The 17,716-nt window shown below is 40.0% G+C and overlaps 1 pseudogene; it reads right to left on the bottom strand.

Moving 5' to 3' along the window:
• LOC105756749 (putative serine protease K12H4.7) overlaps window positions 1-10,651 on the bottom strand; it is an 89,073-nt pseudogene extending 78,422 nt beyond the window's left edge.
• Between the last annotated feature and the right edge of the window lie 7,065 nt (window positions 10,652-17,716).

Here is a 17,716-nt window from a genome sequence, read left to right as displayed (position 1 = left end):
CAATGTTCTACATTCTACCTTGGTGAGTATTGTCTTGGATCTTAAAAGCTTGTGTGGAGCCTTCTAAGATATTCCACTGGTCTCTTCCCTTTGGGAGCAAGTTAGAGTGAATAGAACAGGATACAGGTAAAAGATTAGTCCGAAGGACTAATGGACAACAGCTACCAAGGCCTCCACCAGACTGAGTCCCTTACAGCTAGATGGTGCCCGGCTACCACCACTGACTGCTCTGACCAGGATCACAACAGAGGGTTCTGGACAGAGCTGGAAAAGGATGTAGAACAAAATTCTAGCTCACAAAAAAAAAAAAAAGACCCGATTTTCTGGCCTGAAGGAGACTGGAGAAACGCCGAGAGTATGGCCCCCAGACACCCTTTTAGCTCAGTGGTAAAGTCACTTCCGAGGTTCACCGTTCAGCCAGGGAGTGGACAGTCCCAGAAGAGAAAACAGGACTAATGAGGCACAGCAGTCCAGGGACAAGGACTAGAAGGCAGAACGGGACAGGAAAGCTGGTGATAGGGAACCCAAGGTTGAGTAAGAATAGTGTTGATGTGTTGTGATATTGTTAACCATTGTCATAGGGCAACATGTGTACTAACTGTTTAATGGGAAACTATTTTGTTCTGTAAACCTTCATCTAAAGTGAGAATAGCAGCACAATTGGAAGAACGTAGTCGATGTCACTGAACTTTGCATGTAGAAATTTTTGAAATGGTGTATCTTTGACTATGTATACTTTCACCAAAAAAAGAAAAAAAAGGTTGAGAAGGGTGAGGGTTGACATGTCGTGGGGTTGTTAACCAATGTCATAAAACAATATGTGTACTACTGTTTCATGAGAAACTTTGCTCTGTAAACCCTCACCTGAAGTAAAAAAGAAAAAAAAAATAGTGGGTCCCAAACAGAGTGGGTGAAAAATGTGTAACAAAATTCAAATTCACAAAAAGAGACCAGATTTACTGGTCTGACAGAGACTGGAAGAATCCCTGAGATCATGGCCCCGGACACCCTGCTAACTCATAACTGAAGCCACTTCCGAAGCCAAAGATTAGACAGTCCTATAAAACAAACAATAACACACGTGAGGAAGGTGGTTTTTTAGTTCAATTAAGTATACTAGATCAAATGGACAACACCTGCCCAAAAGCAAAGATGAGAAGGCAGGAAGGGACAGGACTACTGGGAAAATGGACATGGAGAACCCGGGGTGGAAAGGGAAAGGAGGAAGGTGCTAACATTTAGCGGGGATTGAAACCAAAGTTACAAAAAAAAAAAGAAACCCGTGAATAAATTTTTGAATGAGAAACTAATTTGCACTCTAAATTTTCACCTAAAACACAATAAAAATAAATCAAGCAGCACCCCTAAAGCTATTCACAGAAATGTATCTTGATTGGGAAATCATGTGAAATTAAATGCATGAGGTATGACATATAAAATACCTGGTTTCAAAATAAACACACCAAGCAGCATCGTATCCTTCAAAGAAGTGCCCTTAGGGGAGGATCGCTTCATCCCACATATGCTGCCTCCGCCATACATGAAGTATTAGTGGAAACTGCTTTTGTAAAATTGCCTTTGAAGACATCAATTCATTCTTTTTACTACTTTTAATAGTGATAAAATGTGTCCCTTGGATGACTTTTTAAACAATGAAAAGCTCCTTATTGAATAGGTAAATGTTGTGTTATCTATAGTTTTACAACAATTAAAAAAAAAAAAAACCTCAATAATGTGGTTACTCAGTCTGCAGAATTGCACTTTAATCAGAAATATGAAGCAGTGTTTTTGGCTCTCCTGTGCTCTAACTGACTCTAGGGCAATTTCAAATAAGATCTTAATAAAAAGTTTCAAATAATGACAGTATCCTGAGAGTAAGAGAGTCACCTGCTAGGGGGACTGCTCAAATACATACTCTGTGCCAAATGATACACAGATAATTTTTAGTCTTCTAATATACTGAATTGAACATATGTAGGATTAAAACTGGGGAGCCTTCTAGTAATTCTCTGTGAATTCGTGATTCCAAAATATTTTGGAGACTCTCTCATGAGCTCTGTACATAACAGGCACTCAAAGAATAAGGACAATTGCTAATAATAAAGCAGAGCAGAAACAAATAAAGACTGAAGTCAATATTTGACCTTAAATTCTCATTATGGGGTCCTGAAAACAGGCCATCTGGCAGTAGATTTTGACAACATTTTGGAAATACAAGACTAGAGTAATGGGGCTTTCTGGAAATAAAACCGAATTTCTGAATAAAATTTTATAAAATTAACGGGCTCTAACTTAATATACTACATGTATAAGATACCAGAAAAGTTTCCTAAATTATTATGTAGAGTCATCTCTAAACCCCAAACCAAAGTTAATTAAGAATTTAAGAAATGTAGATTTGTGTCTTCTCTACCTGTTTATTGGCGTTAGTTTACAATTAAGTTGATAGTATTCAATTCTGACTTTAGCTAACAATCTATGCACATAGGAGAAAAGAGACTGTCAACTCATTGTAAAAACTCCAAGAAACTCACTAGTTTTCTATTTTTTTTAATATAATAAAAATAAATTATTTAAATATCCTAGCTTTCCCAACTTAGGAAATACAGAAAAGGGAAGTGTGAACAGAAAAAGTTTCCTGAATGATTTTAAATGTTCAGGATGTTTGGGTGGAAAAAAACAGTTAAAATACATTAAGTTACATTTTTTCTGAATCTATACGTGTGCTTAGGTAAATTAGAATAAACATAAAAATCACTTCAATGGGAAGACAGAAAAGAGAACAGCTAAGATGACCACATCTTACCATTAACAGAAATGTCCCAACAATACTTCACAATGCACACATTTCCTCTGGCCAATGCATTTAATTCCCACTTTGTTATTGTGGTTTTTAGGTGTCAGTTCCAACTCAGTGACCCTACGTACAACAGAAAAAAACATTGTCCGGTACTGCGTCATGCTCATAATCATTGTTATGCTTGAGATCATTGTTGCAGCCACCGTGTCAATCCATCCCATTGAGAGTTTTCTTTTTTTTTACTTTACCAAGCATGATGTCCTTCTCCAGGGAGTGGTGTATCCTGATAACATGTCCAAAGTATGTAAGACAGTCTCACCATTCTTGTTTCTAAGGAGAATTCTGGCTGTACTTCTTCCAAGACAGATTTGTTTTTTCTTCTGGCAGTCCATGGTATATGTACAATTCTTTGACAACACCACAATTCACAAGTATCAATTCTTCTTCTGTCTTCCTTATTCATTGTCCAGCTTTTGCATGCATGTGAAGTGACTGAAAACACTATGGCTTGGGTCATGCACACCTTCGTCCTCAAAGTGACATCTTTGCTTTTTAACACTATAAAGAGGTTTTTTGCAGCAGATTTGCCCAGTGCAATGCATCATTTGATTTCTTGACTATTGCTTCCATGGGCCTTGATTGTGGATCCAAGTAAAATGAAATCTTTAACAACTTCAGTCTTTTTTCCATTTACTATGATGTTGCTTATTGGTCCAGTTGTGAGGATTTTTTTCTTTATGGTGCAATCCATAATGAAGGCTGTAGTCTCTGATCTTCATCAGTAAGTGCTTTAAGTCCTCCTCACCTTCAGCAAGCAAGGTTGTGTCATCTGCATAATGCAGGTTGTTAATGAGTCTTCCTCCAATCCTGATGACCCATTCTTCTTCATATAGTCCAGCTTCTCAGATTATTTGCTCAGCATACAGATTGAATAAGTACGGTGAAAGGATACAATTCCCACTTAGGAGAATTTAAATGCCCTCAAATAGAATTCACTTCAGGTCAGAAGTCATGTGTAAATGTTTCACTAAATTTAAATCTGGTAATAATCTTGAAGCTAATATTACTCTTAAAGCAAATATGGTAACTTTTGATAAACAAAAAAAATCATTTCCTAATAAAAAAGAAAAATGCACTTTACTTCATCCATTTTATAAAATGACCTAATTCAAAATTGTGACTGCATCAGCAAATCCATCAACCCAACTCTCTGTTAAAAGATTTGGGGTGTGCTTTAAACCAAAGATTAGACAGGCCCATAAAACAAACAATAATACACGTATCTCAACCATGTATACAAGACTAAATGGGTACACCAGCCTTGGCGCAAGGACAAGAAGGCAGGAGGGGATGGGAAAGCTGGACAAATGGAAATGGGGGTCAAGAAAGGGAGTGTTGACATGTCATGGAGTTGGCAACGAATGTCAAAACAGTATGTTTATTAATTGTTTAATGAGAGACAAATTTGCTCTGTAAACCTTCATCTAAAGCACAATTAAAAAAAAAAAAGAAGAAGAAGAAAAACCAAAAAGAAAAGAAAAGCAGCAAAGCAGCAAAAAGGAAAAGAAAAGAAACAAACAACAACAAAAGATGTTGGGTATGCCACTTCAGGGTTTATCTACCCGCTAAAAGGGAGCTTTAGTATTCTGCCAAATGGAATTGATTTGGGCCAAAAAAGACTTCATGAGAGCACAGTTTTCATATTTCCTGGGTCAACACAATTCCATAGAATGTATATTGGTCCTAGAGGCATGGGTCAAAATCCCCAAGAACCTAAGTGGGGACATTAGGAAATAAGCTCTGTCAGTTGAGATTTCCACTGTTCTATCACCTCCCCACCCCTAAATTCGTGTAGAAAAAAATGTATTTCTAGAACAAAGTTTCAGGTTAAATTTGTTATTTTCTTTTGCTGCTAGATATTCTGTAGTTACACCCGAAAACAATCTTGCACATTTTCACAATTCACATGTTTTCTCCATGTCCAATCAATTGACAAATAGTGGTTGAGCCTACAGTGTGGACCTACAGAAAATGGAATCTGCCTTTGCTAGTATTGAGTTCTAACTGGAAAAGAATATAGCAAAGCCTATAAATAATTGCTTACTAGGGAATTCAGACTGTTGGTTCCAGGGGACTGAGAGATGAGGGAAATGCTTGGAGCTGGACAGTGCAGTGAGTAGGCCAATTGGTCCATGTGCAACATGACACAAGTCCCTAGTGAGACAGGCTGTGTACAGACCCCGCATCTATCACTTACTTGCAGAGTGATGTTTAAACTAGAAACCTCACTCCTGGAGAGGCATCTCTGGTTCAGTGGTAGAATTTTTGCCTTCAACACAGGAGTCCCAGGTTCAACTCCTGGCACGTGAACCTCATGGACGGCTACCACCTGTCTGTCAGTGGAGGCTAAAATGTTGCTACAATGCTGAACAGGTTTCAGCAGAGCTTTCAGACTAAGACAGACTAGGAAGAAAGGTCTGGTGGCCTACTTAAGAATATTAGTCAATGAAAATCCTATGGATCACAATGGTATGATTGGCAAACGATCAAGGGGATGGTGCAGGAACAGGCATCTTTGTGTTCTGTCATGCATAGTGTTGCCAGTAGTTAGGGACCTACTAACAGCAGCTAACCACAACAATCTCACTTCTCCAAACTTCCTTGTCCTGGGCTTTATAACAGGATGAGAACAGTAGTTCCATCACAGGGTTATTGTGAGGATGGCTTATTAGCAGCTTGCTGGGCAGATATTGCCAGCTATTATTTTAGTCAGAAGGTAAGACTTGATCAAGGTTTTAACTGTTGAGTAGGATTTGGGTAGGATGAAAAGAGAAGACTACAGAATGGGGAGCAACATGTAAACCAACTCAGAGGCAGAAATGAGATGCAGTGTAGACATAAGCTCTATTGATATTTTCTAGCTTTATAACAACTTACACTAAGAAGACACACAAACTCATATAATGAATATTTTGTGATTTTATCAGAGGAAGTATACAGGTCCCCAATCCTGATCCCCTGAAGATTCTGATTCAGTAGGACTAGGGAAAGAAATACAGAAGAATGCTCCTTAGAAGTGAGGATGATGAGACTTCATCTCACTTATTTGGACATGTTATCAGGAAGGATCAATCTCTAGAGAAGTACATTATGCTTGGTAAATTAGAGGGTCTGCAAAAAAAAAAAAAAAAGAAGATCTTCAACAACATGGATTGACGCAGTGGCTGTAACAATGGGCTCAGTCAGAGCAATGATTGTGAGAATGGAGCAGAACTGGGTAACATTTCATTCTGTTAGAAAGAGGGTCACTATGAGTCACAACTGATTCAATGGCACCTAACAACAACAACAGGGGGAGACCCGGGAATCTGTATATTAAAAAACACCACGAGTTTGTGTCATGTGGGTTACACTAAGACTACTATTCATAGCACTCTAGCTATTCTATGAGCATATGAAAACATATTTAACTTAATTGTTGGACCTTAACTTTTTTTTTTAAGTTTAACTAACTCATAAAAGAACTTCCACAGTGGAAATCTCTAGTCTAGATCTTAAAAACTAAAGACTTCTTTATTCAACACAGGAAAAAAATCTAAACATAAAAACATTTTTGCTTAGTTCCTGACATGCTCCAATACCACACTATACTTTAGTACTTCAAACACTTTAGAAAACCTCACCATTCTTTGGTTCATGGAAATGGCAAGGTTTGTCCTAAAGGCTATCCTTCCTTCTTGGTTGCCCCCTCTGCTCCAGGAGGAAGTGTCTTAGGGTGTTCCTTGACTGCTCAATGACCCCAATAGTAGCACCCACTCTTTCCTGCTCTCTGATCTACACTCCCACCAGATTTAGAAATATCCACAAGAGGGTCCCAGCACCCATCTTAGATGATCTAGAAATTGCTAAGATAAACAATATCCAAAAGGAATTGAATTGTTCAAATTCTCCCTTACTTCCCAGGTAAGTAGCCATAACATAAGGAAATGGCATTAATGGTGTCAATTCAAATAAATACCAGACAATATTTAGACATAGATCCTCTCACACACAAACCAATCTACTTACATGAAATCCTTTCTAAGGTTAAGGTAGTATTTTGGAAATTTCAGCATCTCTATAATGAAATCTGAAGCCTCTTTCACTGCTTTTGAACATTCACTGTTATGAGTGTCCAGAGACGTTTGGACTCCTTCAAAGTACTCTAAGAATATGAAAAAGAAAAAAAAGTCAGTGCATTTAGTATCATTTAATTGTAACCATTTAAAAAATATGATTATTTCAAGTTTGCAATTACCTCTGTTTTATCATTTGACAAAGTTAAGAAAATGTAAAATTAAAGGACTCTGCCAGAATGCCAAGAAAGTTGCTAGAAAACAGAGACTTATAATCATGCTCTGCAATTCCTGACCTATTAATGAACTGGGACATAGTTTTACTCTTCAAAATGTGTAGGGAGATAAATGCTTCTATTTGACAGCTTTCAGATGCATTGACCAGATAAGATTCTATCAAGACTACAGAAACCTGAACAGGAATGATGCTGAATATATCTTTAAAAAGTTTAAATATAAAAGGAAATTTTACCTGGAATATATCTCTTTGGGGGAGGGAGATTATTTTTGTATTATCAAGAAAAACTTAGGTAGAAATTTTGTACTTTACTCATTTTAATGGGAACATGCATGCAGAGGCCCTAATTGTCAATCAAGAGTATTATTCACCAGGAAAAATCCGAATGCCATCATTTATAAACAAGTTATCATAAAGTCAGGTAGTAGGAAGGAAAATTGAAAGGTAACTTCAAAATAGGAAATTTTTGTCCTTCAAAAATGAAAGTTTTTTCTTTACTTCTTTGGAAATAGCTACATCATGAATTCTTTCACTATCAAATCAACAGTTAACATTTATCGCATCATTTCCACCCATTAAGAAGTTATCACTGATCATATAGTTGCAAATATGGATACCAACTACCATGTGGGAAGCATAGGAGTCTCTCATAGAACCTGTCATATGGGGAGAGTGACTCAAGTCAAGTTGGGTGACCCTGTTTTATTAGGCTATTCTTGCTAAGGTAATCACTGACAGAAAAATACTTTTGATATTATATATATATATATATATATATATATACACATACATATATATATACACATATATACACATAGACATACTTATATATGCATATATATACCATAAAAACCAAACCAGTTTCTGTCGTTTTCAACTCATAGTGACCCCATGTGTGTCAGAGTAGAACTGTGTTTTGTAGGGTTCTAAATGGCTGATTTTTCAGAAATAGATCACCAGAACTTTCTTCCAAGTTGCTTCTGGGTAGACTTGAACCTCCAACCTTTCGGTTATCCACTGAGAGTGTTAACCGTTTGCACCACCCAGGGACTACCACATATAGATAGACTCACCATAAAAATTAACTTTTGCTTGGATTGGTGCACTACTGCCCACTGCTGCAGCAAACTGGTTAGGGTATTTTATTCTTAACCACACTGCAAGGGAGCCGCCATAAGAGCCACCAAATGCAATCCACTTATTTTTAGTGAGATCCATTTTCTTTGCTATTTCAATTTGGAAGTTGACAATGTCAGCCAAGGCTTGCCTGCTGCTGAGGTAGCGGAGGCTGGCAGTACTCAGATCTCTACAATTAAATCAGAAACACACTCCGTTTGTGAAAACAATTAAAGCAGAAAATAATGTGGCTGTCCAGGCATGGACCAATAATTTGAAATTTGCCTCCAAAACTGGAGGGTGCCACGAGACCAAAGAAGGAAGTGGGCAACTCCAGTGTGACAGCGAAGAATTTATCAGGGAGAGTTACATTATAAAGTGGTCCCCGGCAGCTGCAGGACCAAAGCAGATCTCCACACCCCACAGGGGGAGGGCAGAGGTATTATGGTGGTGGTGGACAATAGTGTCCCCATACTATGGGCTTACATAAGAACGCAAACTGTGATGAACTAGCAGACCACATGAGAGCACCATGTTCAGCCTTGCAAAGCCTGTTTCCCCTTCAGTCCACTCCTCCAGGTAGGCTCTTACAATCTGGCACTTTCCCCCTCTCATGTCACAGCACTAGAGACCATGTTCCCTCCCCGTGGAGAACAGATATAGAAGCAGAATTGGCCAGGTTCCATATGGTGCCTGCTCATGTGCAAGAGACAAAGAAAGTTACTCTGTGCTTAGAACAGGGGGAAGCCCCCTCTGATAAGAACAAACTGGAGGAGAGAAGGTGACCCCATTCCCAGCTACCCTATCAGAGGAGGCTCTAGGCCCAAGGCCTTTATTTAGGCAGCCTGGATGGGAGGAGTAGAGGTGGACCATTCCCTTACAGTTCACCTCCCAACTCCCATCAGGGTGACAGAAAAAGAAGCAAAGCATTGCTAAGTCCTGATATTCCCATCATCCATTTAGTACATTGAATTGCATGTCCATGTTTTGGTGTATAACTCTGGTTGATGTTATATCTGTGCATCATTTGAGGCAGTAATTAATAAGAGTTACTAACAAGAATGTCTCCAGAAGATTGATCAGGACTGCTTGGAGGAGAGATCCCAACCAGCCAACCCAGTGGTGGTTCAATCCAAGCCAAATGAATAAATCCAAGGAGTGTACTTGTCCAGTTTTATGTATATATAACCTGTCTTGATTCATTGATGTAAAAACAGCATATTTCTCCCAACATGAAACATTATATGAAGAGTACACATTTCAGTGCAAGTAATACAAAAGATCTCTTTCTCAGCAACATTGAACAAGGTATTACTATTGCTAGACCAGTTTAGTTCAGACTTGGTGTAGTCAGTCAACGTACATTGAACCCCCTGGTCATATTCTGTAAGTTTTCTATGTCCAGAATAACGTCAAACTCATTCTTTTAAAGTACCATTCTCAGAGTCAAATCATCTAGTCCTATGTCATTTATATTTTTAACACATAGACAGAAATTTCCCTCTAAAGTTGAAGCACTCCCCACAGGCAGCTTTCATATTTCAAAAGATGTTTTCCACAAGTAGTGGAGTTTGCTGTATTCATTTACCACATGACCTCTTCAGTACACTGGATTATACATTCAGTTTGTCCACAAGGTGTTCTCATCATAGATGGATCAGCTGGAACTATGTGGGGAGATGACTCGTCATCTCAGCTCAAATGTTGATAGAGCTAATAGTTGGTCTGATTGGTAGCTCTAGCAAAAGCCTGTATCCCTGAGGTCTATAGATGAGGGGCTTGTCCATTATTATGAAATAATCTGGAAAGAAAAATAGACAACATTAACCAAGTTTCCCACTCCTGTTGCTTATCTTCCGTGGGACTTGAGGTGAGGTTTGCCTGGGTATAGCCACCCAGGCTATCTTTTCTAGTCTTGAGGCAGTAACCTCTGTGGGAACCCAGATCTTTTGTCACGAAGAGTTGCATACAAACAAAACACATTTTATAGAATAGAAAGTTTGATTAAACACAGTGTAAATGAGAAATTCCCTTGCAGTGAACTGCTGCATTGGGATTCGAGACTGTTTGCCTGAGAGGTATAGTTCAGGCTAGGGTTGTCTTATCCTCCCCATCAGCCATTTAAGCCTGTCCATTGAAGTGCTCATTTGCCCCTATGGCTTGGTGGCAATATAGAGTGTGAAAAGTTCATTTAAGATCTAGTGGAAGTCTTTGTATAGGATAAGAGGTCTTGACATAATCTACCTGCTAAGAATGCCCCAGCCTGTTGGCTCAGGAACCTGTCCCTGGGCAGGTGAGCTTTTCTATGCTGTCTGGCATTTTATGATGACAGTGGCAGCCCGTGCATGTAGGCCCAGTATAAGGTGGCATGAGAATCTCCATGGGCCGTCCTCTCTTAAATCCAGGAGGTGGTCAGTTGCACATGTCTTTGGTCAAAAGCAGAGGACACTTCAGCCTGTACAGTCAGATAGTCAGAGTAGTCTACTCCTTGGTTGTTATCCCATCTCAGTGTAGCGGCTTTCTGGTGACCATCAACACAAGTAACAAAAGCTTATCAGGAGCAGAACTGATTTTTTTTTTTTTGTCCACATGTCTCATACCCATAGGGCCTTGCTCCATGTGTCAGTCTGATGGTTGTCAGTGGCTAGATTGAATGGAATAAATAATGAAGTAAAAGAGCTGAACAGAAGGTTTCAAATGGCAGCTTGAATACACAAAGTATTTTAAAAGATGTGCAAATACTTAAAGCTAGAAAACAAAAAGGGAAGAACAAGCTCAATATTTCTTAAGCTGAAAGAACTGAAGAAAAATTTCAAGCCTGGAGTTTCAATTTTAAAGGATTTTATGAGCAAAATATTGAAGGACTCTGAAAACATCAAAGAAGGTAGAATACAGAGTCACTGTACCAAAAATAATTGGTCTATATTCAGTAATTTCAGGAGGTAGCATATGATCAAGAACCGACAGTCCTGAAGGAAGAGTCTAAGCTGCACTGAAGACATTGACAAAAACAGGCTCCAGGAATTGATGGAATACCAACTGAGATGTTTCAACAAACGGATACCAGTTGAGATGTTTCAACAAACGGATGCAGTGCTGGAAGTGCTCTCTCATCTATGCCAAGAAACTTGGAAGACAGCTACCTGGCCAATAGACTGGAAGAGATTCATATTTATGCCTATTGCAAAGAAAAGTGATCCAATCAAATGCAGAAATTATCAAACAATATCATTAATATCACATGCAAGTAAAATTTCCTGAAGACCATTCAAAAGTGGTTGCAGCAGTACATTAACAGGGAACTGCCAGAAATCCTTGCCAGATTCAGAATAGAACATGGAATTATGGCTATCTCTGCTGATGGCTTAAAGCAAAGAAAACCAGAAAAATGTTTACCTTTGTTTTATTGACTATACAAAGGTATTTTACTGTGTGGATCATAACAAATTCTTCAGTATGGATTACACCTCAACATAAAGAAAACAAAAATCCTCACAACTGTACAAATAATCAATATCTTGATAAATGGAGAAAATATTGAAGTTTTCAAGGATTTCATTTTACTTGGACCCATAATCAATGCTCATGGAAGCAACAGTCAAGAAATCAAACACTGTATTGCACTGGGCAATTCTGCTGCAAAAGACCTCTGTAAAGTGTTCAAAAGCAAAGATGTCACCTTGAAGACTAATGTGTATCTGACCTAAGCCGTGATATTTTCATTCACCTCATATGCATGTGAAAGCTGGACAATGAATAAAGAAGATCTAAGAAGAATTGATGCTTGTGAATTATGGAGTTGGTGAAGAATATTGACTATACCGGGGACTACCAGAAGAATGAATAAGTCTGTCTTAGAAAAAGTACAGCCAGAGTGCTGCTTGGAAGCAAGGATGGCTAGACTACGTCTAATGTACTTTGGACATGTTATCAGGAAGAACCAGTCCCTGGAGAAGAACATCATGCTTGGTAAGGTAGAACGTCAGCAAAAAAGAGGAAGACCCTCAACGAGGTGGATTGACACAGTGGCTGCAAATATGGACTCCAGCAAACCAACAGTTGTGAAGATGGCGCAGGACTGAGAAGTGTTTCGTTCTGTTGTACATAAGCCCATTATGAATCAGAACTGAAGCTACAGCACCTAATAATAACATCAAACTGGTAAGATTTGTTTTACTACTCAGTGTTGTCATGGATGTGATGAGGAGCCTAGGGTCTTTCTTGCACCACTTGTGGAAGTATCAAATGGTAAAATCTTTCTGGAAGTAATTTGTTCTCATATAAGAAGGGCTTCAAGGGGAAAAAGTTTTTGTTGGTTCAGTCATCCTACTACTGAGATGCAACAGTGGAACGTGCTAATTTTTCCTGAATATCCACTCTCCCTTTCATCTTTAGTTAACTAAATCCCTGGATTTCAGCTGAGCATTTGGCTACACACAGTAAACACTACATATCCAGCTGCCCTTCCAGCCAGATGTGGACTTATTAAGTTCAAGCCAATGGGATGTAACTGGAAAATGGTAGATAAAATTTACTGAAATACCAAATCATAGAATGCCCCCACTTTCAAATAGAAAATTCTAGAGTAAATTCTCAAAACCTTAGATTCTCCCCCAAATTGCTCAATCCAAGCCCAAATTGTCTTGTAGGTTCTTTCTAACACCCTCTTACTGACATGTACTACATGAAGGTAATTTGGATAGTAAACAAGTTATTTGCTAAAATTATTTGCTGTAACATAAGTTATTCCATTCTTGAACAGCAATTTACTTCCATAGAGATATTAATAAAGAAAGACCAGACTTAAAACTGTTTATAGGCTATTATATCATAATTAACTCTCATACACACACATCCATCGAAGTTTCTAATGAAGAAATGTACAACTGATGAAATTATTGGAGTGTCACCTTACTTCCAAAAGTCAAATGACATGCAACTGAAAAATCACATTTGTGGAGTCACAGCTAGAAAGAAGGGGGTGAAAGCTCCAGTAATTATTAGTCTGTCATGATAAATGGTACCAAGAATTATGACTCAGAGTGTGGGCCAAGATTGTGGAACAGTCAGACGCTTCATGTTGTCCCTCTTACAACGGAGACAGAAAATATCAAGTCAGTTGGATATATATCACAATCTAAGCACCATAAACAACAAAGACAACCCTGAAGATTGGACTGAGCCACAGGTGGAATGAGAGACAATTCAAACCAGTGGAAACAGAGAATTTTGGCACACTGGTGTCCTGCTAACCAAAACTGCATGGCGTGGTGTCTTAAGTCATCTAGTGCGGCTATAACAGAAATACCACAAGTGAATGGCTTTTACAAAGAGAATTTTATTTTCTCACAGTCTAGTAGAATACAAGTCCAAATTCAGGGCATCAGCTCCAGAAAAAGGCTTTCTCTCTCTGTCAGCTCTGGAGGAAGTTCCTTGGGATGCATCAGTCTTCCCTTGGTCTGGGAGCATCTCAGCCCAGGAACCTCAGGTTCAAAGGACGCACTCTGCTCTCAGCATTGCTTTCTTGGTGGTATGAGGTTCCCATGTGTCTCTGCTCCCTTCTGTCTTTTGTATCTTGAAAGAGGTTGGCTTAAGACACTATCTAACCTTGTAGACCTCATCAGTATAACTGCCGCTAATCTATCTTATTACATCATAGCGATAGAGTTTACAACACCTAAGAAAATCACATCAGATTACAAAATGGTAGACAATCATACAATACTGGGAATCATGACCCAGCCATGTTGACAGATACTTTGGGGGGACACATTTCAATCGATGACAGTGGACATACTGAGGCAAGCAGCAGCATCCCAAGCTGAAATCCACCCCACCTAGTACAGCTAAGCAGGAGCAACTCTGCACACATCGCCAGAATCAAACAGGAGTGATACCAGACCTGTAAGTTAAGTTCACACACCCAACCCACCACATGCACCCCAGCCCCCACCTCCACCAGAGCTCCACAGGCTGACCACTCCCTCTCCCTCACTCATGCCCCTCCCCACTCAGACATCAGTAGGGGGACATTCAACACCACCACACCCCCTAATCTGGGAGGTGTTCGTATCTTTGCCCAGCCACTGGTGCAGGAGGTCCACGGGCTTGAAGCACCCTCCACCCCATCAATCACCCGCACCAGCGCCTTGCTGGTTGAGCTGGCACAACACATCTACATTGGGATAAGGTGGGCTGGGTTCCCTACTAAAGGCAACTTGAAATGCCAAGCAGGAGCTACAGATATGTGACATTTGACTCTGTCCCATCACCTAAGCTAGTAGCTTTCAGCCAGATCCAAGATGCCTGCCCCTTTACCCAGCCACTGGCACAGGGGGATCCACGGACTTGCAGCACTCTCCACAGCCTCTGATCACTCACACCAGCACGTTGCTGGCTGAACCTGCAGAGCATGTCCACATGGGGTTAAGGTGGCCAGTGTTCCCAGCTGAAGCCTACTTGTAGCAGCGAAGTTGGAGCTGTAGTCTTGTAGCATTTGACACAACCCCACCCCTTAAGCCAGTAGCACTCTGCCTGGTCTGAGGCACCACCCCTTCGCCCAGCTACAGGTGCAGGGGTCCATGGATTTGCAGTGTTCTCTTCCTCCTGTGATTAGCCTCACCAGAACCTTGCTGGCCGAGCAGGTACAGCACATCCACATTGGTACAAGATGGGAAGTATTCCTAGTTGAAGCCCACTTTAATTGTAACAGCCAAGTGGGCGCTACAGACCTGTGGCATTTGACAATGTCCCTCCCTCTAAGGGAGCTCAACCATCTACACCAGGAGCCTAAGGGCCAGCAATACTGTCCACTCCATCCAACCACACATGATGTGGGCCTAAGGATGAGTGGTGCCCTGCAATCCCTCTAGCCAGTGGCACTGAGTGCCCAAGGACTGGCTGCACAACACCCCAGCCCACAATGCATTCTAGCAGATGGGGCATGTCCTCCAACTGGGCACTTGTGGACAGCTGACAGCTCCCTGCCTCACTTCCTGCTTCATACACTACTGCAGCCAGAGACTTGTACCAGCTCTGAACACCCCCATGAAGCATTACCCCCACCCCGGTCTCTAGGTAAGAGTCTCTGCACAACACAGTCAGTGACCAAAGACAAAAGCACCTTTACCCAAATATCCAGCAATTGGCAGAGCACACACACAATACCTAACCCAAAGATCAGGGAGAATACCCTCTGGACCCATGTCCAGGTGACCAGTAGTACAGATACATCACTTCATCAAAAATTCCACCTACATCCTCAGCAATCCTGCAATAACAGTGAACAGGGTCCCATGCTCACAAACCTAGTAGTGCTCTGCCCACCCAGAGAAAGGAGTTGAGAGCTTCAATGTGTCCAGATTAGTGACCAGAGTAGCACACCCACCTGGCAGACTCGCATATTTCAAAACTAAACAAAACAAAAATTCAGGATGCAGTAAACAAACATACAATAAATAAATATAATAATTTCTCAATGCCTCAGGGACAACAGTCAATATTGAATCACATAAAAAAACAGGACAAGATGGCTCCAGAAAGTGACCAAAATAAAGAATCAGAACACTTTCCAGAGTAAGACAAGGAAATTGAACTACCTGACAAAAAATTCAAAAGACAAGCATATCCAGTTCTCCACGAAATCAAGGAGATCAAGAAAAACTCAGACAAAACCAATGAAAACAGACAAAGCAATAGAATAATTCAGGAAAATAATTCAAGAATAAAATGACAGAATAAATAGGTTACTAGAAACCATATAAAAACAACAAATAGAAATCCAAAAGATTAACAATAAAATTCAGAAGTAGAAAACTCAAAAGAAGGACATAGGAGCAGAATTGACATAATAGAAGACAGAATTAGTGATATTAAAGACAAATCGCTCGACACTAATTTGTTTGAGGAATAAGTCAGAAAAAAAAGAATGAAAAATGAAGAAAGCCTAGAATTGTGTGAGCACTATCAAAAGGAAAAGCCTATGTGTGCTCGAAGTTCCAGAGGGGGGAATAATGGAAAATGAAGAGAAGTGTTGAAGATTTGCTGGCAGAAAACTTCCCTAATATCATGAAAGACGAGAAGACAACCATCAAAGAAGCTCAACGAACCTTATACAAGACAGACCCCAAAAGAAGTCACCAAGATATACCATAATCAATCTTGCAAAAACCAGACAAAGAATCCTGAGAGTAGCTAGGGAAAAATGAAAAGTCACCTACAAAAGATAATCAATAAGACTGAGCTCCGACTACTCTGAAGAAACCATGCAGGGAAGAAGGAAGTGGGATGACACATATAAAGCTTTGAAGAAGAAAAACTGCCAGCAAAGAATTATACATCCAGCAAAATAGTCTCTCAAATATTATGGTGAAATAAGGTCATATCCAGATAAACAGAAATTAAGGTAATATGTAAAAATCAGAACAAAATTAAAAGAAATATCAAAGGGAGTCGTCCAGTTAGAGAACCAACACTATACAGGACTAGGACACAGGATAGATCAACCAGATACCAACTCAGATAGGGAATACTCAAAAATAAAACAGAACTAAAAGACTGAAAAAATGGAACCAGATATGTCAATATGTAAAATACAACAATATCAAAACAAATGAGAGAGAACAAACGGTGAAGTTATAGAACTTCCATATGGAGAAGTCAAGGTTATACTAAGAACTAAAGAGACAGTTTAAACTTAGAAAATTAAAGGTAAATTTCAAGGTAACCACAAAGGAAACAAACAAACCTACAAATCAAAATGAAAAAGAAGAAAAACAGGACTTCCTGCAACTTGATGCTCTAGGCAGAAGCACCACGCCGTCCCTCCACAGCAAAGGCCTGAAAAACTAAGCCCAACAGAGAAAACAGCAACACCAAAACCCTAAAACATCAAATGAAGACAAAAAGAACTCAGCCAAGCACCAAATGGAGTGAAAAACTGACAGAGAACAGAGAGTAAGATGAGATTCATGCAGAGGTCCCTTATTAGCTAACACAACACGGATCTGCCATCTTCGACTCCTATCAGAGACCAGCAAATAGGGGGTACGAGAAAGCAGCTTCACGGAGCTTCCAGCAGGAGACAGAACAACTGGTAACTGGCAATATACGCTTTCTCACCCCCCCCACTTCTTCACACCCACTCAGCCTCCTCTGCTTCCTGCGGCCACAGTCTCTTGGCCAGGAAGCACCGGCTGCTTGGATTCCACCCACCTACACTGGCCGACTCCCTGAATGCCATTTGTTCGCTGCTGGTGTTGCTTTTTTCCGCTTCTTTTGATTTCTTTCTTACCTCTCATCACCTCCTCCTTCTTTTGCTCAAATACCTGGCTCCATGCACCATCTTTGCTTCTTCCTAAGGGGCTGTGGAGCTCCGTTCGAGTGAGGAAATGGTTACAGGTCTGTGCTGTCACGCTGATGGGATCCCGGGGCTTTTGTTTGTTGGTT

This window comes from Trichechus manatus, unplaced genomic scaffold (genome assembly GCF_000243295.1).
Source record: "Trichechus manatus latirostris isolate Lorelei unplaced genomic scaffold, TriManLat1.0 scaffold00147, whole genome shotgun sequence".
Lineage (NCBI taxonomy): Eukaryota > Metazoa > Chordata > Mammalia > Sirenia > Trichechidae > Trichechus > Trichechus manatus.
Note: the sequence above shows the minus strand (reverse complement) of the source record. Positions and strands in the feature narration are given on the sequence as shown.